This window comes from Dioscorea cayenensis, unplaced genomic scaffold (assembly GCF_009730915.1).
Source record: "Dioscorea cayenensis subsp. rotundata cultivar TDr96_F1 unplaced genomic scaffold, TDr96_F1_v2_PseudoChromosome.rev07_lg8_w22 25.fasta BLBR01000331.1, whole genome shotgun sequence".
In the NCBI taxonomy this organism is placed as follows: domain Eukaryota; kingdom Viridiplantae; phylum Streptophyta; class Magnoliopsida; order Dioscoreales; family Dioscoreaceae; genus Dioscorea; species Dioscorea cayenensis.
In genome coordinates, this window is record NW_024086722.1 from 25,279 (window position 1) to 31,748 (window position 6,470).

A 6,470-nucleotide genomic window follows, 5' to 3' on the forward strand; every position below is an offset into this window, starting at 1 on the left:
CAAATGTCACGTGGCAGCGCAAATGGTGTAAAATGGCATTTTGGTATGACAAACTGGCGTTATCTCATAAAGTAGATACCATAAATATAAAAATAAGCTTGTGTTATGAGCCAAAGTGATCAATTCTGGTGATTATTTCCATAAATACTGAATATAAATAAAAATTAGGGGCTGTTTGGTTATATATAAAAGTAGTTGTAAATAGTTATAATGTAATTGGTTTTATATGTAAAATGTTGTTTAACTTAATATAAAATGAGTTTTACATGTAAAATATTTTACAATTTATTGTACTTTTGCACCCATCAAACATTAGAACATCAAAATTATACATAAACTTCAGTCCACAACAATATTCGAACACTAACGTTTCAACTTACACCAAAATTTTGGTGTAAGTTGAAATACAGTAATGTAAATGATATTCACTCACCATCATATTCATTTCATATTTAATTATAAAAACTAGTATTTATATAATAAACATTTTTATGACAAAAATATTTTTTAATTGAAAATATTATATTATTTTTAAAATTAATTATAAATTTTTTATTTAATTGAATAATTTTATCATAAAGTATTTTTATAATTGAAATATTATAAAAATAATTAATAGAGTAAGTGTATTAAAAATATAATTATAAATTTTTTCAAATAATAAAATTAAAAAAATATAAAATATTTTTAAATTATTAAATTAATTAATTAATTAAAATTATACTTAAATTAATTTTTATGAAAAATATTAAATAATAATAATAATAGATAATTTGAGTAATCTTACCATTCCACTTACATCGTAAGTGTAACTTTAAATTTACATCAAATCAAATAAATAAAAAATTAATATAGATAATATTTTTCGATTCTGCAAAATCAAAGCAGTGATGATGTAAATAGAAATCTGATATTTTTAATTACTGATCTGTAATTTTCAGCATCATATCGATGATTTTCATAATCAAACATATCTCTATTAATGTTAAATAATTAAAGATATATATATATATATATATATATATATATTGTTTGGATAAAATCTGAATTAGATAAAAGAAGAGAGATTGTGATGATGTTTGGAGCATCCCTTTATCTTAAAATTGGAGCTTGAGGGAAATTTTTTTATTAGTTTTGATTTTTCAGTGTCGTATCTTAACTTGAACTAAGAAGATAAGCTTCAGTTCGTATCTTAACTTGAACTAAGAAGATAAGTTTAACTCCATATCCACTTTAATAAATTCGTCATTTATTTATTTTAATAATAATAAAAAAAATACTCCATATCCATATCCATCTCTGTAAAAAAGCAGGGATGGATTAATTAATAAATTAAATTTGGAAATTTCAAAAGAAAAAGAGAATCATTTATCTTTTAATATTTGAATTTTCAAAATATAAAAAATCAAAAGTATGGATAAAATCCTACCTAAAAATAAAAAGTTCGGTATTAATTAGGTGGTGCACGGCGGCCAAGAGAGAGCGAAAGAGTAATAGAACAGAAGGATAGATCGACAAGAGTGGGGGAGGTCCGAAGGGAGGAAATTCTCTCTCAAAAGCAGGAGGGTCGGATAGGTCAACAAGCCTCTCCTCATCGGCACCATCAACAAGGGCGAACAAAAAAAGAAAAAAGAAAAAGTGGTGTGGAGATCCGATACGATTGAGGAAGAAGAAGAGTAAAGCAAGGATGGGCCCGATAAAGGCAGCAGTGTACGACGCCCTGATCATGTTCCTATGGATGTTCTGCGTATCCACGGTGAGTATCTTCACCCCCCTCATCGCTACCGCTATCAATGTTCACGGCTTCGCCCCCAACGTCCTCATCACCATCGGCCTCATCGCCTCTCTTATATTCATCTTCAACATCATCTGCGATGCTCTCGGTGGTGCCAGCTTCAACCCCACCGGGACCGCCGCGTTCTACGCCTCCGGCTATGGTGATGGCACCCTCATCTCCATGGCACTCCGCTTCCCAGCCCAGGTCTCTCTCTGCATCTGCATCCATTTCTATCTCTTTGTTTCGATCGTTTGTTATTTTATTTTATTTTTAATTTTTGGATTTCTCCTTCATCTGCTTGCCAATGGTTTATGAACCTGATTCATCTTGCAAAAATAGGCTCTTGGCGCGGCCGGGGTGTTTTTGAGCGATCATGGAGTTCACGCCTCCCCAGTACAAGCACATGCTTGGCGGGCCCTCGCTCAAGGTCGATGCACACACCGGTGCCATCGCTGAAGGGCTTCTCACCTTCCTCATCACCTTCACTGTCCTTTGGATTATCATCAAAGGGCCCCAGAAATTCGGTCATCAAGCTTGGCTGCTCGCTGCCTGCACTGTTGCTTTTGTTATAGCTGGTACTGGCTACACGGGACCATCTATGAACCCCGCCAATGTGAGCGTCTCTTTTCGTTTCTATTTTTCATTGTGTATTATCCAATTCAATTTAGTTTCCATTTCTTTCCATCCTGGTGCCATCTGTGCTACACTAGCTGTTGACAAACAATAATAATAGATAAAATTTCTCTATTAGAATCTATTTGATGTTAAGCACTATAAAGTGCTAGATCTGCATCAACAATGTTTCAATCACCTTCTAAAATAGTTTTCATTGAGTTGTTCTAATGGTATGTGAAGATAAGCATAAGATGTGTCTTTCACTTTAAGAGTTGTTAAATAGTTTTTAAAAGTGTCTATAGAATGTTTGCTTGATATGCTACATCTAAGCAATGGCCTTGGGTACGGATCAGCTAAGTACGGATCAGCTGAAGTTTGTTATCCCTTGGGCAATAATTGGCGTGTTTGCTATCTAATGGACAAAAGATGTTTATTAGATATTTATTTGAGTCAATCAGGGTTTTTAAAATAATGATTCATTTGGTCAGCTTTGGTGCTCAATAGGTCTGAAAGTTCCAACATTCTTTATTTTTTTTGTTCTATTTCTTGAACCAAGATGGTTAACATTGCTCAACATTGCTTCTTTTGGTTAGGTTGAAAATCATTAATTTTCAACTGTAGTTTGCTATTTGACTATCACCTTTAGATCTATATTATTTTCCTTTGTTTATAATCTTAGATAACCAAGATGTTTTCCCTTGAAAATCTATATGGCGTATGTATCAAACACAAGTAGCAGTGGGTTAGTGGATGACTCAAGTTTTTTAATTCTGATTTATTTTGGATGGCTTAGTAATTGATTAACTAACAAAGAGAAGAGTCACTGAAGAGTTTTATGCCAATGAATTGTGGTTCTTGCTTGAACTTTGATGGTTTGGCTTGGTCAAGTGTCAAACTGATAGGGTGATCTGTTTCATCAACAAGGACTAGAAAACCATACCATCTCTCCCCCTTTTCTCTAACTACACAATGACTTATTTTTGTTAAATTGGTGATCGAATTCAAGGATAATTTCCAAAATTTGGTGAATATTTCTGAGTTAGATGGGATCACTAATTTGTGTAAAGTGTAAACTTTTTAGAAGGAAATAGGTACTAACATGTTAAAAAGATCCGCAATACATTGAACTAGCAAAGCTGGGCCAAAGATGGAAGATTGGTGCCACAATGTATAGACTGTTGTATACCACTGTTGAGTAAATTGGATTTTCTTAAAAAAAATTGAACTTAATAGGATTTATGATGGCACTTAACAACAATGTAATTGTAGATGTAATGCATATTATAGCCTATATGATATTAAAATTGTCTTAAACCACTAAAACGATCTAATTCATAGCACCATACAATCACCATTCAATAGAAAATAGTTCTCTTTAAATAATCTTAAAGATACTTCTTAATATCAAAGCCATCAAATTTCTGAATGTGGTGGTAAATATGCTATTTGAATATCTTGACCAATTGAATTTTTGCTGCTGGGATGGTTGGGGTTAGACAATTAGATTGGCTACAGAGTGGAGTAAGCATGTATTTTTAAGAAAAGGTATCTAATGAGAGATGAACAAGAAGAATATGGATAACGCTTTTAACTTTGGCATTTCTTTCCAATGTGCAACAAACAGAGAGAGACTTCTATTGAGAGGCTTAGATAAGGTTCTTAGCATTGATTTACGAGATATGCCTCCAAAAAAAATTTTAGTTGGGAACTCAGCACATGTGAAGCTGTTTATCATCCTTAAAATTATAATCATGAAAGGGGAAGGATAAACTTCTATGATTGGCTGCTGAAAGTAACCAAACTCTACAACATGAATCAGATATCCACACAGTGTGAATTCTAAGAAAGCCCATCACTTCTGCAATCTACATCTTTGTGACATGTACAGCCTGACAATATTCTTAGTTGCAAGTATTATGCTATATCATCAATGAGCCTTTGTATCAGTCCTTTTAATCATGAATTTAGATTATTTGGGTTTCAAAGTTTCAAACCACTACTTTTTTTTCTGGTTAATATGCCCATATATAGTGAGTAATAGTGTTGCCATTGCATTTACACCTTCAGGAAACAGTGTTTTGTAGACATATGTCCTCACATTGAGGATCTCATCCCCTCAAAATAGCGGGTTTGCACATGTAACTTTCCAATCAACGCAATGTTTATTTGTGTCCTCTACAAACATCAAATTCTTTGGAGGCTATGTGTGCTCTGCTGCAGGCTAATGCCTAAAAGGCAGTTATTAATATTTGTCTGAACAGAACTAGTTCATCAGGACTCAGTACTTATTTCTTAGTGTAAAAATGTGACCTTAGAATTCTTTGTTTGTACTTGTTGGCTTTTGTTAGGATTGGTGAGTTTCTTCTCCTTGACATTTGTTGTCTGGACCTATGCCATATGTATTCATAGTGAAAACATTGTTTTACCAATTTATTCATGAGCTGTCAATTTGAAAGTCATGTGTCATGATTGTTTTTCTTCCTGTCATTTAGTTGAATTGTAGTCTGCCAAGAGCATTCCTCCTTGTACTTTGATTATTTGGCACCAAGTAGGAGATAGTCTTATCAAATGCATATGTAACAGTTTCTGAGGAATTATGTTCTTCTCTCTGACATCGCTGTGTAACATAGCTAAGGCAGCTGATTCACTTAGGCAAAAAGGCTCTTTTCTGAACATCAATGTTCAATTTAAGTGTTGGTAATTGGACTTTAATTGCATCTAAAATATTAAAATGTCCTTGCAGATTATATTTCTGCTATTTGTAAATCTTCTTTGATGGTATTATGACCTTCCTAATATTGTTATCCATTTCAAGAATGGGATTTCTGAATTCTGGCACATCCTAAATGCATCATGTAGCATTGTTATTCTAATTTTATGTGCAGAATTGCAAATTCACTTCTTCCATTACAATCCTAAATCCATCAAATAGTATTTCTCTGCATTACTCCTCGCTTGTTCCATGATTGCATCAAGAATGAAAAATCAACACTGCACACAACATTGATTTGCTGACCATCTGCATTTCCTTTATTCAACTCTGCCAGTTCTTGAACTTTGCTATTTGATTAATCCTATGATTCTTTGTTCTGTTTGTTGCTTTCAGGCATTTGGCTGGGCATATATCCACAATCGTCACAATACTTGGGAGCATTTTTATGTTTACTGGATCAGTCCCTTTATTGGTGCCGTCATGGCATCTTGGTTATTTAGAATTATTTTCCCACCACCTGCAGCGAAGGTTAAGAAGGCGTGATAAATATAGACCCAATGTTGGGAAAACTAGATCTTATGTTGCTTTATGTGGAAAATAAATTAGTGTCATTGTTATTTAGCTGGTAGAGGTGAAATAAGCTGCTTTACCTATGCTTAACTTCTTTTCCCAGGCCTTTTGTGTTAATTGATCCATTTGTCAAGCTAAGAAACGCCAAACGATCCATTTGATTGTGCATCTTCACTATGCTGGCATGATATTTTTCAATTTTAACTTCTGTCATCAATGCGTGGCTGTTCTTGGGCAGGATGAAAAGGACTACCTGTTTGATTGATTTTTTAAATGTGGTAGAACATGTTCAAAATAATAGAAAAATATCGAATGCTAATAATAATTGTCAATTAAATCATAGATACTTGTTTTTATATAACTATTTAATAAATAAAATAATGAGAATTGTGTTGCACATAAAATCTTTTCGGCTTTAACTAAAATTATCAAAATGTCCATATTATTCTTATGCTCAAATTCAGATAGATAAAAAGAAAAAGAAAAAGAAATCATGATGTTGAAATTAAGAGGGTTTTTCTAAGAAGATAATGGAGAAATGGAGAAGTATTGGGGGCAATTAATAAGAATTTCTAAAAATTAAAAGCACTTTCCAATTCAAAAATTCTCATAAAAAAACAGTAATTTGTTTAGATTCCCTTCTCTTGGTTTTTCTCTCCGGTTTTTGATGATGAAAAAAAGCAGTCTCAAATTTCAATCAATTTATTTCAGATATGTCATGATTTAATTTATGTAGTTTTTATTACTTTAAAAAGAAATTTTGAACTGTTTGCAAAGTGGTTTTTTCTATATTGA

General features: G+C 32.7%; 1 pseudogene; it reads left to right on the forward strand.

Moving 5' to 3' along the window:
* Positions 1-1,454: 1,454 nt before the first annotated feature.
* Positions 1,455-5,883, forward strand: LOC120254068 (annotated as a pseudogene).
* Positions 5,884-6,470: the final 587 nt, after the last annotated feature.